At 43.1% G+C, this 18,834-nt stretch overlaps 13 non-coding genes across 13 annotated transcripts; all 13 read left to right on the top strand.

Annotated features, from left to right (window-relative positions):
* Positions 1-866: 866 nt before the first annotated feature.
* On the top strand, positions 867-940 carry TRNAI-AAU (transfer RNA isoleucine (anticodon AAU)). The gene has a single exon. It is a non-coding gene; the product is annotated as a tRNA-Ile (tRNA).
* A 1,005-nt stretch (positions 941-1,945) lies between these two features.
* On the top strand, positions 1,946-2,019 carry TRNAI-AAU (transfer RNA isoleucine (anticodon AAU)). The gene has a single exon. It is a non-coding gene; the product is annotated as a tRNA-Ile (tRNA).
* Positions 2,020-2,743: 724 nt separating this feature from the next.
* Positions 2,744-2,817, top strand: TRNAI-AAU (transfer RNA isoleucine (anticodon AAU)). Its single transcript has one exon. It is a non-coding gene; the product is annotated as a tRNA-Ile (tRNA).
* Positions 2,818-3,887: 1,070 nt separating this feature from the next.
* Positions 3,888-3,961, top strand: TRNAI-AAU (transfer RNA isoleucine (anticodon AAU)). The gene has a single exon. It is a non-coding gene; the product is annotated as a tRNA-Ile (tRNA).
* A 676-nt stretch (positions 3,962-4,637) lies between these two features.
* TRNAI-AAU (transfer RNA isoleucine (anticodon AAU)) lies at positions 4,638-4,711 on the top strand. Its single transcript has one exon. It is a non-coding gene; the product is annotated as a tRNA-Ile (tRNA).
* Positions 4,712-5,388: 677 nt separating this feature from the next.
* TRNAI-AAU (transfer RNA isoleucine (anticodon AAU)) lies at positions 5,389-5,462 on the top strand. Its single transcript has one exon. It is a non-coding gene; the product is annotated as a tRNA-Ile (tRNA).
* A 1,805-nt stretch (positions 5,463-7,267) lies between these two features.
* TRNAI-AAU (transfer RNA isoleucine (anticodon AAU)) lies at positions 7,268-7,341 on the top strand. Its single transcript has one exon. It is a non-coding gene; the product is annotated as a tRNA-Ile (tRNA).
* A 676-nt stretch (positions 7,342-8,017) lies between these two features.
* Positions 8,018-8,091, top strand: TRNAI-AAU (transfer RNA isoleucine (anticodon AAU)). Its single transcript has one exon. It is a non-coding gene; the product is annotated as a tRNA-Ile (tRNA).
* Positions 8,092-9,897: 1,806 nt separating this feature from the next.
* Positions 9,898-9,971, top strand: TRNAI-AAU (transfer RNA isoleucine (anticodon AAU)). Its single transcript has one exon. It is a non-coding gene; the product is annotated as a tRNA-Ile (tRNA).
* Positions 9,972-11,448: 1,477 nt separating this feature from the next.
* Positions 11,449-11,556, top strand: TRNAI-AAU (transfer RNA isoleucine (anticodon AAU)). The gene is made up of 2 exons: positions 11,449-11,486; positions 11,521-11,556. It is a non-coding gene; the product is annotated as a tRNA-Ile (tRNA).
* Positions 11,557-14,977: 3,421 nt separating this feature from the next.
* On the top strand, positions 14,978-15,051 carry TRNAI-AAU (transfer RNA isoleucine (anticodon AAU)). Its single transcript has one exon. It is a non-coding gene; the product is annotated as a tRNA-Ile (tRNA).
* A 1,069-nt stretch (positions 15,052-16,120) lies between these two features.
* Positions 16,121-16,194, top strand: TRNAI-AAU (transfer RNA isoleucine (anticodon AAU)). Its single transcript has one exon. It is a non-coding gene; the product is annotated as a tRNA-Ile (tRNA).
* Positions 16,195-16,870: 676 nt separating this feature from the next.
* TRNAI-AAU (transfer RNA isoleucine (anticodon AAU)) lies at positions 16,871-16,944 on the top strand. The gene has a single exon. It is a non-coding gene; the product is annotated as a tRNA-Ile (tRNA).
* Positions 16,945-18,834: the final 1,890 nt, after the last annotated feature.

Consider the following 18,834-nt stretch of genomic DNA (forward strand, 5'->3'; position numbering starts at 1 on the left):
GCATTTTTTTTCCAAGGGAAGAAAAAATCCCCCTGCAACTGGCCTCCCTCTTATGGTCCAGTCAGAAATATGCATCTCAGCTGGCCGGTTAGCTCAGTTGGTTAGAACGCCAAGGTCATGGGTTCGATCCCCGTATTGGCCACTTTGTCATTTTGGGAAATATTTCTGCAGAAGGATGAGATTGATGCAGAATTGGCACTCACAGCTTTAGAGTTACTAACACAAGATTGCTGTTTTGTTGGAAGCAGCTGTGCATACATAGTCACGGGTCAGTACTGCTGCGGACATAACCAATGTTGTTGTGAGGATAAGGGTTGTATTTGTGAATGAGTTAGGCATTTTCTTTCAAGGAAAGAAAACTCCCCCCTGCAACTGGCCTCCCTCCTATGCTCCAGTCAGAAGCATACTTTTTCTGACTGAGCATGGTGCTAATCACGCCAAGTTAGCAAATTTGATCCCAGTATTGGCCACTTTGTCAATTTGGGAAAAATGTCTGCAGAAGCATTAGATTGATGCAGAATTCCCACCCACAGCTTTAGATTTATTATGATAAGTTTGCTGTTTTGTTGGAAGCAGCAGTCCATAAATGGTCACAGGTCAGTACTGCTGTGGGAAATGACCAATGAGATGCATTTAACCTTCTTTGTCGCAGTACTACTTAAATGTGATGCAGGCCACAAGTCAGTTTGAAGATAATTGTAATATTCATGAATTTCCTTCAGATCACATGGAGTTTTTCTTTAGGTTGTTGTGAGGATAAGGGTTGTCTGTGTGAATGAGTTAGGCATTTTTTTTGCAAGGGAAGAAAAAATCCCCCTGCAACTGGCCTCCCTCTTATGCTCCAGTTAGAAATATGTCTCTCAGCTGGCCGGTTAGCTCAGTTGGTTAGAGCGTGGTGCTAATAACGCCAAGGTCACGGGTTCGATCCCTGTATTGGCCACTTTGTCATTTTGGGAAATATTTCTGCAGAAGCATGAGATTGATGCAGAATTGGCACTCACAGCTTTAGAGTTACTAACACAAGATTGCTGTTTTGTTGGAAGCAGCTGTGCATACATAGTCACGGGTCAGTACTGCTGCGGACATAACCAATGTTGTTGTGAGGATAAGGGTTGTATTTGTGAATGAGTTAGGCATTTTCTTTCAAGGGAAGAAAACTCCCCCCTGCAACTGGCCTCCCTCCTATGCTCCAGTCAGAAGGCTTACTTTTTCTGACTGAGCATGGTGCTAATCACGCCAAGTTAGCGAATTTGATCCCAGTATTGGCCACTTTGTCAATTTGGGAAATATTTCTGCAGAAGGATGAGATTGATGCAGAATTGGCACTCACAGCTTTAGAGTTACTAACACAAGATTGCTGTTTTGTTGGAAGCAGCTCTGCATACATAGTCACGGGTCAGTACTACTGCGGACATAACCAATGTTGTTGTGAGGATAAGGGTTGTATTTGTGAATGAGTTAGGCATTTTCTTTCAAGGGAAGAAAACTCCCCCCTGCAACTGGCCTCCCTCCTATGCTCCAGTCAGAAGGCATACTTTTTCTGACTGAGCATGGTGCTAATCACGCCAAGTTAGCGAATTTGATCCCAGTATTGGCCACTTTGTCAATTTGGGAAATATTTCTGCAGAAGCATGAGATTGATGCAGAATTCCCACCCACAGCATTAGATTTACTATGACAAGTTTGCTGTTTTGTTGGAAGCAGCAGTCCATAAATGGTCACAGGTCAGTACTGCTGTGGGAAATGACCAATGAGATGCATTTAACCTTCTTTGTCCCAGTTCTACTTAAATGTGATGCAGGATACAAGTCAGTTTGAAGATAATTGTCATATTCATGAATTTCCTTCAGATCACATGTAGTTTTTCTTTAGGTTGTTGTGAGGATAAGGGTTTTATGTGTGAATGAGTTAGGCATTTTTTTCCAAGGGAAAAAGACTCTCAGCTGGCCGGTTAGCTCAGTTGGTTAGAGCGTGGTGCTAATAACGCCAAGGTCATGGGTTCAATCCCCGTATTGGCCACTTTGTCATTTTGGGAAATATTTCTGCAGAAGGATGAGATTGATGCAGAATTGGCACTCACAGCTTTAGAGTTACTAACACAAGATTGCTGTTTTGTTGGAAGCAGCTGTGCATACATAGTCACGGGTCAGTACTGCTGCGGACATAACCAATGTTGTTGTGAGGATAAGGGTTGTATTTGTGAATGAGTTAGGCATTTTCTTTCAAGGAAAGAAAACTCCCCCCTGCAACTGGCCTCCCTCCTATGCTCCAGTCAGAAGCATACTTTTTCTGACTGAGCATGGTGCTAATCACGCCAAGTTAGCAAATTTGATCCCAGTATTGGCCACTTTGTCAATTTGGGAAAAATGTCTGCAGAAGCATTAGATTGATGCAGAATTCCCACCCACAGCTTTAGATTTACTATGACAAGTTTGCTGTTTTGTTGGAAGCAGCAGTCCATAAATGGTCACAGGTCAGTACTGCTGTGGGAAATGACCAATGAGATGCATTTAACCTTCTTTGTCGCAGTACTACTTAAATGTGATGCAGGCCACAAGTCAGTTTGAAGATAATTGTAATATTCATGAATTTCCTTCAGATCACATGGAGTTTTTCTTTAGGTTGTTGTGAGGATAAGGGTTGTCTGTGTGAATGAGTTAGGCATTTTTTTTCCAAGGGAAGAAAAAATCCCCCTGCAACTGGCCTCCCTCTTATGCTCCAGTTAGAAATATGTCTCTCAGCTGGCCGGTTAGCTCAGTTGGTTAGAGCGTGGTGCTAATAACGCCAAGGTCACGGGTTCGATCCCTGTATTGGCCACTTTGTCATTTTGGGAAATATTTCTGCAGAAGCATGAGATTGATGCAGAATTGGCACTCACAGCTTTAGAGTTACTAACACAAGATTGCTGTTTTGTTGGAAGCAGCTGTGCATACATAGTCACGGGTCAGTACTGCTGCGGACATAACCAATGTTGTTGTGAGGATAAGGGTTGTATTTGTGAATGAGTTAGGCATTTTTTTTCCAAGGGAAGAAAACATCTCCCTACAACTGGCCTCCTGCTTATGCTTGAGTCAGAAACAAAACTCTCAGCTGGCTGTTTAGCTCATTTGGTTAGAGCGTGGTGCTAATAATGGCAAGGTCACGGGTCCCCGTATTGGCCTCCTTGTCATTTTGGGAAATATTTCTGCAGAAGCATGAGATTGATGCAGAATTGGCACTCACAGCTTTAGAGTTACTAACACAAGATTGCTGTTTTGTTGGAAGCAGCTGTGCATACATGGTCACGGGTCAGTACTGCTGCGGGACATAACCAATGTTGTTGTGAGGATAAGGGTTGTATTTGTGAATGAGTTAGGCATTTTCTTTCAAGGGAAGAAAACTCCCCCCTGCAACTGGCCTCCCTCCTATGCTCCAGTCAGAAGGCATACTTTTTCTGACTGAGCATGGTGCTAATCACGCCAAGTTAGCGGATTTGATCCCAGTATTGGCCACTTTGTCAATTTGGGAAATATTTCTGCAGAAGCATGAGATTGATGCAGAATTCCCACCCACAGCTTTAGATTTACTATGACTAGTTTGCTGTTTTGTTGGAAGCAGCAGTCCATAAATGGTCACAGGTCAGTACTGCTGTGGGAAATGACCAATGAGATGCATTTAACCTTCTTTGTCCCAGTTCTACTTAAATGTGATGCAGGCTACAAGTCAGTTTGAAGATAATTGTCATATTCATGAATTTCCTTTAGATCACATGTAGTTTTTCTTTAGGTTGTTGTGAGGATAAGGGTTTTATGTGTGAATGACTTAGGCATTTTTTTTCCAAGGGAAGAAAAAATCCCCCTGCAACTGGCCTCCCTCTAATGCTCCAGTCAGAAACAGGACTCTCAGCTGGTCGGTTAGCTCAGTTGGTTAGAGCGTGGTGCTAATAACGGCAAGGTCACGGGTTCGATCCCCGTATTGGCCACTTTGTCATTTTGGGAAATATTTCTGCAGAAGCATGAGATTGATGCAGAATTGGCACTCACAGCTTTAGAGTTACTAACACAAGATTGCTGTTTTGTTGGAAGCAGCTGTGCATACATAGTCACGGGTCAGTACTGCTGCGGACATAACCAATGTTGTTGTGAGGATAAGGGTTGTATTTGTGAATGAGTTAGGCATTTTCTTTCAAGGGAAGAAAACTCCCCTCTGCAACTGGCCTCCCTCCTATGCTCCAGTCAGAAGGCATACTTTTTCTGACTGAGCATGGTGCTAATCACGCCAAGTTAGCGAATTTGATCCCAGTATTGGCCACTTTGTCAATTTGGGAAATATTTCTGCAGAAGCATGAGATTGATGCAGAATTCCCACCCACAGCTTTAGATTTAATATGACTAGTTTGCTGTTTTGTTGGAAGCAGCAGTCCATAAATGGTCACAGGTCAGTACTGCTGTGGGAAATGACCAATGAGATGCATTTAACCTTCTTTGTCCCAGTTCTACTTAAATGTGATGCAGGCTACAAGTCAGTTTGAAGATAATTGTCATATTCATGAATTTCCTTCAGATCACATGTAGTTTTTCTTTAGGTTGTTGTGAGGATAAGGGTTTTATGTGTGAATGAGTTAGGCATTTTTTTCCAAGGGAAAAAGACTCTCAGCTGGCCGGTTAGCTCAGTTGGTTAGAGCGTGGTGCTAATAACGCCAAGGTCACGGGTTCGATCCCCGTATTGGCCACTTTGTCATTTTGGGAAATATTTCTGAAGAAGCATGAGATTGATGCAGAATTGGCACTCACAGCTTTAGAGTTACTAACACAAGATTGCTGTTTTGTTGGTAGCAGCTGTGCATACATGGTCACGGGTCAGTACTGCTGCGGGACATAACCAATGTTGTTGTGAGGATAAGGGTTGTATTTGTGAATGAGTTAGGCATTTTCTTTCAAGGGAAGAAAGCTCCCCCCTGCAACTGGCCTCCCTCCTATGCTCCAGTCAGAAGGCATACTTTTTCTGACTGAGCATGGTGCTAATCACGCCAAGTTAGCGGATTTGATCCCAGTATTGGCCACTTTGTCAATTTGGGAAATATTTCTGCAGAAGCATGAGATTGATGCAGAATTCCCACCCACAGCTTTAGATTTACTATGACTAGTTTGCTGTTTTGTTGGAAGCAGCAGTCCATAAATGGTCACAGGTCAGTACTGCTGTGGGAAATGACCAATGAGATGCATTTAACCTTCTTTGTCCCAGTTCTACTTAAATGTGATGCAGGCTACAAGTCAGTTTGAAGATAATTGTCATATTCATGAATTTCCTTCAGATCACATGTAGTTTTACTTTAGGTTGTTGTGAGGATAAGGGTTTTATGTGTGAATGAGTTAGGCATTTTTTTCCAAGGGAAAAAGACTCTCAGCTGGCCGGTTAGCTCAGTTGGTTAGAGCGTGGTGCTAATAACGCCAAGGTCACGGGTTCGATCCCCGTATTGGCCACTTTGTCATTTTGGGAAATATTTCTGCAGAAGGATGAGATTGATGCAGAATTGGCACTCACAGCTTTAGAGTTACTAACACAAGATTGCTGTTTTGTTGGAAGCAGCTGTGCATACATAGTCACGGGTCAGTACTGCTGCGGACATAACCAATGTTGTTGTGAGGATAAGGGTTGTATTTGTGAATGAGTTAGGCATTTTCTTTCAAGGAAAGAAAACTCCCCCCTGCAACTGGCCTCCCTCCTATGCTCCAGTCAGAAGCATACTTTTTCTGACTGAGCATGGTGCTAATCACGCCAAGTTAGCGAATTTGATCCCAGTATTGCCCACTTTGTCAATTTGGGAAAAATGTCTGCAGAAGCATTAGATTGATGCAGAATTCCCACCCACAGCTTTAGATTTACTATGACAAGTTTGCTGTTTTGTTGGAAGCAGCAGTCCATAAATGGTCACAGGTCAGTACTGCTGTGGGAAATGACCAATGAGATGCATTTAACCTTCTTTGTCCCAGTTCTACTTAAATGTGATGCAGGCTACAAGTCAGTTTGAAGATAATTGTCATATTCATGAATTTCCTTCAGATCACATGTAGTTTTTCTTTAGGTTGTTGTGAGGATAAGGGTTTTATGTGTGAATGAGTTAGGCATTTTTTTCCAAGGGAAAAAGACTCTCCGCTGGCCGGTTAGCTCAGTTGGTTAGAACGCCAAGGTCACGGGTTCGATCCCCGTATTGGCCACTTTGTCATTTTGGGAAATATTTCTGCAGAAGCATGAGATTGATGCAGAATTGGCACTCACAGCTTTAGAGTTACTAACACAAGATTGCTGTTTTGTTGGAAGCAGCTGTGCATACATAGTCACGGGTCAGTACTGCTGCGGACATAACCAATGTTGTTGTGAGGATAAGGGTTGTATTTGTGAATGAGTTAGGCATTTTTTTTCCAAGGGAAGAAAACATCTCCCTACAACTGGCCTCCTGCTTATGCTTGAGTCAGAAACAAAACTCTCAGCTGGCTGTTTAGCTCATTTGGTTAGAGCGTGGTGCTAATAATGGCAAGGTCACGGGTCCCCGTATTGGCCTCCTTGTCATTTTGGGAAATATTTCTGCAGAAGCATGAGATTGATGCAGAATTGGCACTCACAGCTTTAGAGTTACTAACACAAGATTGCTGTTTTGTTGGAAGCAGCTGTGCATACATGGTCACGGGTCAGTACTGCTGCGGGACATAACCAATGTTGTTGTGAGGATAAGGGTTGTATTTGTGAATGAGTTAGGCATTTTCTTTCAAGGGAAGAAAACTCCCCCCTGCAACTGGCCTCCCTCCTATGCTCCAGTCAGAAGGCATACTTTTTCTGACTGAGCATGGTGCTAATCACGCCAAGTTAGCGGATTTGATCCCAGTATTGGCCACTTTGTCAATTTGGGAAATATTTCTGCAGAAGCATGAGATTGATGCAGAATTCCCACCCACAGCTTTAGATTTACTATGACTAGTTTGCTGTTTTGTTGGAAGCAGCAGTCCATAAATGGTCACAGGTCAGTACTGCTGTGGGAAATGACCAATGAGATGCATTTAACCTTCTTTGTCCCAGTTCTACTTAAATGTGATGCAGGCTACAAGTCAGTTTGAAGATAATTGTCATATTCATGAATTTCCTTTAGATCACATGTAGTTTTTCTTTAGGTTGTTGTGAGGATAAGGGTTTTATGTGTGAATGACTTAGGCATTTTTTTTCCAAGGGAAGAAAAAATCCCCCTGCAACTGGCCTCCCTCTAATGCTCCAGTCAGAAACAGGACTCTCAGCTGGTCGGTTAGCTCAGTTGGTTAGAGCGTGGTGCTAATAACGCCAAGGTCACGGGTTCGATCCCCGTATTGGCCACTTTGTCATTTTGGGAAATATTTCTGCAGAAGCATGAGATTGATGCAGAATTGGCACTCACAGCTTTAGAGTTACTAACACAAGATTGCTGTTTTGTTGGAAGCAGCTGTGCATACATAGTCACGGGTCAGTACTGCTGCGGACATAACCAATGTTGTTGTGAGGATAAGGGTTGTATTTGTGAATGAGTTAGGCATTTTCTTTCAAGGGAAGAAAACTCCCCTCTGCAACTGGCCTCCCTCCTATGCTCCAGTCAGAAGGCATACTTTTTCTGACTGAGCATGGTGCTAATCACGCCAAGTTAGCGAATTTGATCCCAGTATTGGCCACTTTGTCAATTTGGGAAATATTTCTGCAGAAGCATGAGACTGATGCAGAATTCCCACCCACAGCTTTAGATTTAATATGACTAGTTTGCTGTTTTGTTGGAAGCAGCAGTCCATAAATGGTCACAGGTCAGTACTGCTGTGGGAAATGACCAATGAGATGCATTTAACCTTCTTTGTCCCAGTTCTACTTAAATGTGATGCAGGCTACAAGTCAGTTTGAAGATAATTGTCATATTCATGAATTTCCTTCAGATCACATGTAGTTTTTCTTTAGGTTGTTGTGAGGATAAGGGTTTTATGTGTGAATGAGTTAGGCATTTTTTTCCAAGGGAAAAAGACTCTCAGCTGGCCGGTTAGCTCAGTTGGTTAGAGCGTGGTGCTAATAACGCCAAGGTCACGGGTTCGATCCCCGTATTGGCCACTTTGTCATTTTGGGAAATATTTCTGAAGAAGCATGAGATTGATGCAGAATTGGCACTCACAGCTTTAGAGTTACTAACACAAGATTGCTGTTTTGTTGGTAGCAGCTGTGCATACATGGTCACGGGTCAGTACTGCTGCGGGACATAACCAATGTTGTTGTGAGGATAAGGGTTGTATTTGTGAATGAGTTAGGCATTTTCTTTCAAGGGAAGAAAGCTCCCCCCTGCAACTGGCCTCCCTCCTATGCTCCAGTCAGAAGGCATACTTTTTCTGACTGAGCATGGTGCTAATCACGCCAAGTTAGCGGATTTGATCCCAGTATTGGCCACTTTGTCAATTTGGGAAATATTTCTGCAGAAGCATGAGATTGATGCAGAATTCCCACCCACAGCTTTAGATTTACTATGACTAGTTTGCTGTTTTGTTGGAAGCAGCAGTCCATAAATGGTCACAGGTCAGTACTGCTGTGGGAAATGACCAATGAGATGCATTTAACCTTCTTTGTCCCAGTTCTACTTAAATGTGATGCAGGCTACACGTCAGTTTGAAGGTAATTGTCAAATTCATGAATTTCCTTCAGATCACATGTAGTTTTTCTTTAGGTTGTTGTGAGGATAAGGGTTTTATGTGTGAATGACTTAGGCATTTTTTTTGCAAGGGAAGAAAAAATCCCCCTGCAACTGGCCTCCCTCTTATGCTCCAGTCAGAAACAGGACTCTCAGCTGGTTGGTTAGCTAAGTTGGTTAGAGCGTGGTGCTAATAACGCCAAGGTCACGGGTTCGATCCCTGTATTGGCCACTTTGTCATTTTGGGAAATATTTCTGCAGAAGCATGAGATTGTTGCAGAATTGGCACTCACAGCTTTAGAGTTACTAACACAAGATTGCTGTTTTGTTGGAAGCAGCTGTGCATACATGGTCACGGGTCAGTACTGCTGCGGGACATAACCAATGTTGTTGTGAGGATAAGGGTTGTATTTGTGAATGAGTTAGGCATTTTCTTTCAAGGGAAGAAAACTCCCCCCTGCAACTGGCCTCCCTCCTATGCTCCAGTCAGAAGGCATACTTTTTCTGACTGAGCATGGTGCTAATCACGCCAAGTTAGCGGATTTGATCCCAGTATTGGCCACTTTGTCAATTTGGGAAATATTTCTGCAGAAGCATGAGATTGATGCAGAATTGGCACTCACAGCTTTAGAGTTACTAACACAAGATTGCTGTTGTGTTGGAAGCAGCTGTGCATACATAGTCACGGGTCAGTACTGCTGCGGACATAACCAATGTTGTTGTGAGGATAAGGGTTGTATTTGTGAATGAGTTAGGCATTTTCTTTCAAGGGAAGAAAACTCCCCTCTGCAACTGGCCTCCCTCCTATGCTCCAGTCAGAAGGCATACTTTTTCTGACTGAGCATGGTGCTAATCACGCCAAGTTAGCGAATTTGATCCCAGTATTGGCCACTTTGTCAATTTGGGAAATATTTCTGCAGAAGCATGAGATTGATGCAGAATTCCCACCCACAGCTTTAGATTTAATATGACTAGTTTGCTGTTTTGTTGGAAGCAGCAGTCCATAAATGGTCACAGGTCAGTACTGCTGTGGGAAATGACCAATGAGATGCATTTAACCTTCTTTGTCCCAGTTCTACTTAAATGTGATGCAGGCTACAAGTCAGTTTGAAGATAATTGTCATATTCATGAATTTCCTTCAGATCACATGTAGTTTTTCTTTAGGTTGTTGTGAGGATAAGGGTTTTATGTGTGAATGAGTTAGGCATTTTTTTCCAAGGGAAAAAGACTCTCAGCTGGCCGGTTAGCTCAGTTGGTTAGAGCGTGGTGCTAATAACGCCAAGGTCACGGGTTCGATCCCCGTATTGGCCACTTTGTCATTTTGGGAAATATTTCTGAAGAAGCATGAGATTGATGCAGAATTGGCACTCACAGCTTTAGAGTTACTAACACAAGATTGCTGTTTTGTTGGTAGCAGCTGTGCATACATGGTCACGGGTCAGTACTGCTGCGGGACATAACCAATGTTGTTGTGAGGATAAGGGTTGTATTTGTGAATGAGTTAGGCATTTTCTTTCAAGGGAAGAAAGCTCCCCCCTGCAACTGGCCTCCCTCCTATGCTCCAGTCAGAAGGCATACTTTTTCTGACTGAGCATGGTGCTAATCACGCCAAGTTAGCGGATTTGATCCCAGTATTGGCCACTTTGTCAATTTGGGAAATATTTCTGCAGAAGCATGAGATTGATGCAGAATTCCCACCCACAGCTTTAGATTTACTATGACTAGTTTGCTGTTTTGTTGGAAGCAGCAGTCCATAAATGGTCACAGGTCAGTACTGCTGTGGGAAATGACCAATGAGATGCATTTAACCTTCTTTGTCCCAGTTCTACTTAAATGTGATGCAGGCTACACGTCAGTTTGAAGGTAATTGTCAAATTCATGAATTTCCTTCAGATCACATGTAGTTTTTCTTTAGGTTGTTGTGAGGATAAGGGTTTTATGTGTGAATGACTTAGGCATTTTTTTTGCAAGGGAAGAAAAAATCCCCCTGCAACTGGCCTCCCTCTTATGCTCCAGTCAGAAACAGGACTCTCAGCTGGTCGGTTAGCTCAGTTGGTTAGAGCGTGGTGCTAATAATGCCAAGGTCACGGGTTCGATCCCAGTATTGGCCAATTTGTCATTTTGGGAAATATTTCTGCAGAAGCATGAGATTGATGCAGAATTGGCACTCACAGCTTTAGAGTTACTAACACAAGATTGCTGTTTTGTTGGTAGCAGCTGTGCATACATGGTCACGGGTCAGTACTGCTGCGGGACATAACCAATGTTGTTGTGAGGATAAGGGTTGTATTTGTGAATGAGTTAGGCATTTTCTTTCAAGGGAAGAAAACTCCCCCCTGCAACTGGCCTCCCTCCTATGCTCCAGTCAGAAGGCATACTTTTTCTGACTGAGCATGGTGCTAATCACGCCAAGTTAGCGAATTTGATCCCAGTATTGGCCACTTTGTCAATTTGGGAAATATTTCTGCAGAAGCATGAGATTGATGCAGAATTCCCACCCACAGCTTTAGATTTAATATGACTAGTTTGCTGTTTTGTTGGAAGCAGCAGTCCATAAATGGTCACAGGTCAGTACTGCTGTGGGAAATGACCAATGAGATGCATTTAACCTTCTTTGTCCCAGTTCTACTTAAATGTGATGCAGGCTACAAGTCAGTTTGAAGATAATTGTCATATTCATGAATTTCCTTCAGATCACATGTAGTTTTTCTTTAGGTTGTTGTGAGGATAAGGGTTTTATGTGTGAATGAGTTAGGCATTTTTTTCCAAGGGAAAAAGACTCTCAGCTGGCCGGTTAGCTCAGTTGGTTAGAGCGTGGTGCTAATAACGCCAAGGTCACGGTTAGAGCGTGGTGCTAATAACGCCAAGGTCACGGGTTCGATCCCCGTATTGGCCACTTTGTCATTTTGGGAAATATTTCTGCAGAAGCATGAGATTGATGCAGAATTGGCACTCACAGCTTTAGAGTTACTAACACAAGATTGCTGTTTTGTTGGAAGCAGCTGTGCATACATAGTCATGGGTCAGTACTGCTGCGGACATAACCAATGTTGTTGTGAGGATAAGGGTTGTATTTGTGAATGAGTTAGGCATTTTTTTTCCAAGGGAAGAAAACATCCCCCTACAACTGGCCTCCTGCTTATGCTTGAGTCAGAAACAAACCTCTCAGCTGGCTGTTTAGCTCATTTGGTTAGAGCATGGTGCTAATAATGGCAAGGTCACGGGTCCCCGTATTGGCCTCCTTGTCATTTTGGGAAATATTTCTGCAGAAGCATGAGATTGATGCAGAATTGGCACTCACAGCTTTAGAGTTACTAACACAAGATTGCTGTTTTGTTGGAAGCAGCTGTGCATACATGGTCACGGGTCAGTACTGCTGCGGGACATAACCAATGTTGTTGTGAGGATAAGGGTTGTATTTGTGAATGAGTTAGGCATTTTCTTTCAAGGGAAGAAAACTCCCCCCTGCAACTGGCCTCCCTCCTATGCTCCAGTCAGAAGGCATACTTTTTCTGACTGAGCATGGTGCTAATCACGCCAAGTTAGCGGATTTGATCCCAGTATTGGCCACTTTGTCAATTTGGGAAATATTTCTGCAGAAGCATGAGATTGATGCAGAATTCTCACCCACAGCTTTAGATTTACTATGACTAGTTTGCTGTTTTGTTGGAAGCAGCAGTCCATAAATGGTCACAGGTCAGTACTGCTGTGGGAAATGACCAATGAGATGCATTTAACCTTCTTTGTCCCAGTTCTACTTAAATGTGATGCAGGCTACACTTCAGTTTGAAGGTAATTGTCAAATTCATGAATTTCCTTCAGATCACATGTAGTTTTTCTTTAGGTTGTTGTGAGGATAAGGGTTTTATGTGTGAATGACTTAGGCATTTTTTTTGCAAGGGAAGAAAAAATCCCCCTGCAACTGGCCTCCCTCTTATGCTCCAGTCAGAAACAGGACTCGCAGCTGGTCGGTTAGCTAAGTTGGTTAGAGCGTGGTGCTAATAACGCCAAGGTCACGGGTTCGATCCCTGTATTGGCCACTTTGTCATTTTGGGAAATATTTCTGCAGAAGCATGAGATTGATGCAGAATTGGCACTCACAGCTTTAGAGTTACTAACACAAGATTGCTGTTTTGTTGGAGGCAGCTGTGCATACATGGTCACGGGTCAGTACTGCTGCGGGACATAACCAATGTTGTTGTGAGGATAAGGGTTGAATTTGTGAATGAGTTAGGCATTTTCTTTCAAGGGAAGAAAACTCCCCCCTGCAACTGGCCTCCCTCCTATGCTCCAGTCAGAAGGCATACTTTTTCTGACTGACCATGGTGCTAATCACGCCAAGTTAGCCGATTTGATCCCAGTATTGGCCACTTTGTCAATTTGGGAAATATTTCTGCAGAAGCATGAGATTGATGCAGAATTCCCACCCACAGCTTTAGATTTACTATGACTAGTTTGCTGTTTTGTTGGAAGCAGCAGTCCATAAATGGTCACAGGTCAGTACTGCTGTGGGAAATGACCAATGAGATGCATTTAACCTTCTTTGTCCCAGTTCTACTTAAATGTGATGCAGGCTACACGTCAGTTTGAAGGTAATTGTCAAATTCATTAATTTCCTTCAGATCACATGTAGTTTTTCTTTAGGTTGTTGTGAGGATAAGGGTTTTATGTGTGAATGATTTAGGCATTTTTTTGCAAGGGGAGAAAAAATCCCCCTGCAACTGGCCTCCCTCTTATGCTCCAGTCAGAAACTTGACTCTCAGCTGGTCGGTTAGCTAAGTTGGTTAGAGCGTGGTGCTAATAACGCCAAGGTCACGGGTTCGATCCCTGTATTGGCCACTTTGTCATTTTGGGAAATATTTCTGCAGAAGCATGAGATTGATGCAGAATTGGCACTCACAGCTTTAGAGTTACTAACACAAGATTGCTGTTTTGTTGGAAGCAGCTGTGCATACATGGTCACGGGTCAGTACTGCTGCGGGACATAACCAATGTTGTTGTGAGGATAAGGGTTGTATTTGTGAATGAGTTAGGCATTTTCTTTCAAGGGAAGAAAACTCCACCCCTGCAACTGGCCTCCCTCCTATGCTCCAGTCAGAAGGCATACTTTTTCTGACTGAGCATGGTGCTAATCACGCCAAGTTAGCGGATTTGATCCCAGTATTGGCCACTTTGTCAATTTGGGAAATATTTCTGCAGAAGCATGAGATTGATGCAGAATTCCCACCCACAGCTTTAGATTTACTATGACTAGTTTGCTGTTTTGTTGGAAGCAGCAGTCCATAAATGGTCACAGGTCAGTACTGCTGTGGGAAATGACCAATGAGATGCATTTAACCTTCTTTGTCCCAGTTCTACTTAAATGTGATGCAGGCTACACGTCAGTTTGAAGGTAATTGTCAAATTCATGAATTTCCTTCAGATCACATGTAGTTTTTCTTTAGGTTGTTGTGAGGATAAGGGTTTTATGTGTGAATGACTTAGGCATTTTTTTTGCAAGGGAAGAAAAAATCCCCCTGCAACTGGCCTCCCTCTTATGCTCCAGTCAGAAACAGGACTCTCAGCTGGTCGGTTAGCTCAGTTGGTTAGAGCGTGGTGCTAATAATGCCAAGGTCACGGGTTCGATCCCAGTATTGGCCACTTTGTCATTTTGGGAAATATTTCTGCAGAAGCATGAGATTGATGCAGAATTGGCACTCACAGCTTTAGAGTTACTAACACAAGATTGCTGTTTTGTTGGTAGCAGCTGTGCATACATGGTCACGGGTCAGTACTGCTGCGGGACATAACCAATGTTGTTGTGAGGATAAGGGTTGTATTTGTGAATGAGTTAGGCATTTTCTTTCAAGGGAAGAAAACTCCCCCCTGCAACTGGCCTCCCTCCTATGCTCCAGTCAGAAGGCATACTTTTTCTGACTGAGCATGGTGCTAATCACGCCAAGTTAGCGAATTTGATCCCAGTATTGGCCACTTTGTCAATTTGGGAAATATTTCTGCAGAAGCATGAGATTGATGCAGAATTCCCACCCACAGCTTTAGATTTAATATGACTAGTTTGCTGTTTTGTTGGAAGCAGCAGTCCATAAATGGTCACAGGTCAGTACTGCTGTGGGAAATGACCAATGAGATGCATTTAACCTTCTTTGTCCCAGTTCTACTTAAATGTGATGCAGGCTACAAGTCAGTTTGAAGATAATTGTCATATTCATGAATTTCCTTCAGATCACATGTAGTTTTTCTTTAGGTTGTTGTGAGGATAAGGGTTTTATGTGTGAATGAGTTAGGCATTTTTTTCCAAGGGAAAAAGACTCTCAGCTGGCCGGTTAGCTCAGTTGGTTAGAGCGTGGTGCTAATAACGCCAAGGTCACGGGTTCGATCCCCGTATTGGGCACTTTGTCATTTTGGGAAATATTTCTGCAGAAGCATGAGATTGATGCAGAATTGGCACTCACAGCTTTAGAGTTACTAACACAAGATTGCTGTTTTGTTGGAAGCAGCTGTGCATACATAGTCACGGGTCAGTACTGCTGCGGACATAACCAATGTTGTTGTGAGGATAAGGGTTGTATTTGTGAATGAGTTAGGCATTTTTTTCCAAGGGAAGAAAACATCCCCCTACAACTGGCCTCCTGCTTATGCTTGAGTCAGAAACAAACCTGTCAGCTGGCTGTTTAGCTCATTTGGTTAGAGCGTGGTGCTAATAATGGCAAGGTCACGGGTCCCCGTATTGGCCTCCTTGTCATTTTGGGAAATATTTCTGCAGAAGCATGAGATTGATGCAGAATTGGCACTCACAGCTTTAGAGTTACTAACACAAGATTGCTGTTTTGTTGGAAGCAGCTGTGCATACATGGTCACGGGTCAGTACTGCTGCGGGACATAACCAATGTTGTTGTGAGGATAAGGGTTGTATTTGTGAATGAGTTAGGCTTTTTCTTTCAAGGGAAGTAAACTCCCCCCTGCAACTGGCCTCCCTCCTATGCTCCAGTCAGAAGGCATACTTTTTCTGACTGAGCATGGTGCTAATCACGCCAAGTTAGCGGATTTGATCCCAGTATTGGCCACTTTGTCAATTTGGGAAATATTTCTGCAGAAGCATGAGATTGATGCAGAATTCCCACCCACAGCTTTAGATTTACTATGACTAGTTTGCTGTTTTGTTGGAAGCAGCAGTCCATAAATGGTCACAGGTCAGTACTGCTGTGGGAAATGACCAATGAGATGCATTTAACCTTCTTTGTCCCAGTTCTACTTAAATGTGATGCAGGCTACAAGTCAGTTCGAAGATAATTGTCATATTCATGAATTTCCTTTAGATCACATGTAGTTTTTCTTTAGGTTGTTGTGAGGATAAGGGTTTTATGTGTGAATGACTTAGGCATTTTTTTTCCAAGGGAAGAAAAAATCCCCCTGCAACTGGCCACCCTCTAATGCTCCAGTCAGAAACAGGACTCTCAGCTGGTCGGTTAGCTCAGTTGGTTAGAGCGTGGTGCTAATAACGCCAAGGTCACGGGTTCGATCCCCGTATTGGCCACTTTGTCATTTTGGGAAATATTTCTGCAGAAGCATGAGATTGATGCAGAATTGGCACTCACAGCTTTAGAGTTACTAACACAAGATTGCTGTTTTGTTGGAAGCAGCTGTGCATACATAGTCATGGGTAAGTACTGCTGCGGACATAACCAATGTTGTTGTGAGGATAAGGGTTGTATTTGTGAATGAGTTAGGCATTTTCTTTCAAGGGAAGAAAACTCCCCCCTGCAACTGGCCTCCCTCCTATGCTCCAGTCAGAAGGCATACTTTTTCTGACTGAGCATGGTGCTAATCACGCCAAGTTAGCGAATTTGATCCCAGTATTGGCCACTTTGTCAATTTGGGAAATATTTCTGCAGAAGCATGAGATTGATGCAGAATTCCCACCCACAGCTTTAGATTTACTATGACTAGTTTGCTGTTTTGTTGGAAGCAGCAGTCCATAAATGGTCACAGGTCAGTACTGCTGTGGGAAATGACCAATGAGATGCATTTAACCTTCTTTGTCCCAGTTCTACTTAAATGTGATGCAGGCTACAAGTCAGTTTGAAGATAATTGTCATATTCATGAATTTCCTTCAGATCACATGTAGTTTTTCTTTAGGTTGTTGTGAGGATAAGGGTTTCATGTGTGAATGAGTTAGGCATTTTTTTCCAAGGGAAAAAGATTCTCAGCTGGCCGGTTAGCTCAGTTGGTTAGAGCGTGGTGCTAATAACGCCAAGGTCACGGGTTCGATCCCCGTATTGGCCACTTTGTCATTTTGGGAAATATTTCTGCAGAAGCATGAGATTGATGCAGAATTGGCACTCACAGCTTTAGAGTTACTAACACAAGATTGCTGTTTTGTTGGTAGCAGCTGTGCATACATGGTCACGGGTCAGTACTGCTGCGGGACATAACCAATGTTGTTGTGAGGATAAGGGTTGTATTTGTGAATGAGTTAGGCATTTTCTTTCAAGGGAAGAAAACTCGCCCCTGCAACTGGCCTCCCTCCTATGCTCCAGTCAGAAGGCATACTTTTTCTGACTGAGCATGGTGCTAATCACGCCAAGTTAGCGGATTTGATCCCAGTATTGGCCACTTTGTCAATTTGGGAAATATTTCTGCAGAAGCATGAGATTGATGCAGAATTCCCACCCACAGCTTTAGATTTACTATGACTAGTTTGCTGTTTTGTTGGAAGCAGCAGTCCATAAATGGTCACAGGTCAGTACTGCTGTGGGAAATGACCAATGAGATGCATTTAACCTTCTTTGTCCCAGTTCTACTTAAATGTGATGCAGGCTACACGTCAATTTGAAGGTAATTGTCAAATTCATGAATTTCCTTCAGATCACATGTAGTTTTTCTTTAGGTTGTTGTGAGGATAAGGGTTTTATGTGTGAATGACTTAGGCATTTTTTTTGCAAGGGAAGAAAAAATCCCCCTGCAACTGGCCTCCCTCTTATGCTCCAGTCAGAAACAGGACTCTCAGCTGGTCGGTTAGCTAAGTTGGTTAGAGCGTGGTGCTAATAACGCCAAGGTCACGGTTTCGATCCCTGTATTGGCCACTTTGTCATTTTGGGAAATATTTCTGCAGAAGCATGAGATTGATGCAGAATTGGCACTCACAGCTTTAGAGTTACTAACACAAGATTGCTGTTTTGTTGGAAGCAGCTGTGCATACATGGTCACGGGTCAGTACTGCTGCGGGACATAACCAATGTTGTTGTGAGGATAAGGGTTGTATTTGTGAATGAGTTAGGCATTTTCTTTCAAGGGAAGAAAACTCCACCCCTGCAACTGGCCTCCCTCCTATGCTCCAGTCAGAAGGCATACTTTTTCTGACTGAGCATGGTGCTAATCACGCCAAGTTAGCGGATTTGATCCCAGTATTGGCCACTTTGTCAATTTGGGAAATATTTCTGCAGAAGCATGAGATTGATGCAGAATTCCCACCCACAGCTTTAGATTTACTATGACTAGTTTGCTGTTTTGTTGGAAGCAGCAGTCCATAAATGGTCACAGGTCAGTACTGCTGTGGGAAATGACCAATGAGATGCATTTAACCTTCTTTGTCCCAGTTCTACTTAAATGTGATGCAGGCTACACGTCAGTTTGAAGGTAATTGTCAAATTCATGAATTTCCTTCAGATCACATGTAGTTTTTCTTTAGGTTGTTGTGAGGATAAGGGTTTTATGTGTGAATGACTTAGGCATTTTTTTTGCAAGGGAAGAAAAAATCCCCCTGCAACTGGCCTCCCTCTTATGCTCCAGTCAGAAACAGGACTCTCAGCTGGTCGGTTAGCTCAGTTGGTTAGAGCGTGGTGCTAATAATGCCAAGGTCACGGGTTCGATCCCAGTATTGGCCACTTTGTCATTTTGGGAAATATTTCTGCAGAAGCATGAGATTGATGCAGAATTGGCACTCACAGCTTTAGAGTTACTAACACAAGATTGCTGTTTTGTTGGTAGCAGCTGTGCATACATGGTCACGGGTCAGTACTGCTGCGGGACATAACCAATGTTGTTGTGAGGATAAGGGTTGTATTTGTGAATGAGTTAGGCATTTTCTTTCAAGGGAAGAAAACTCCCCCCTGCAACTGGCCTCCCTCCTATGCTCCAGTCAGAAGGCATACTTTTTCTGACTGAGCATGGTGC

This window comes from Ambystoma mexicanum, chromosome 1p (genome assembly GCF_040938575.1).
Source record: "Ambystoma mexicanum isolate Mex_15411 chromosome 1p, UKY_AmexF1_1, whole genome shotgun sequence".
In the NCBI taxonomy this organism is placed as follows: domain Eukaryota; kingdom Metazoa; phylum Chordata; class Amphibia; order Caudata; family Ambystomatidae; genus Ambystoma; species Ambystoma mexicanum.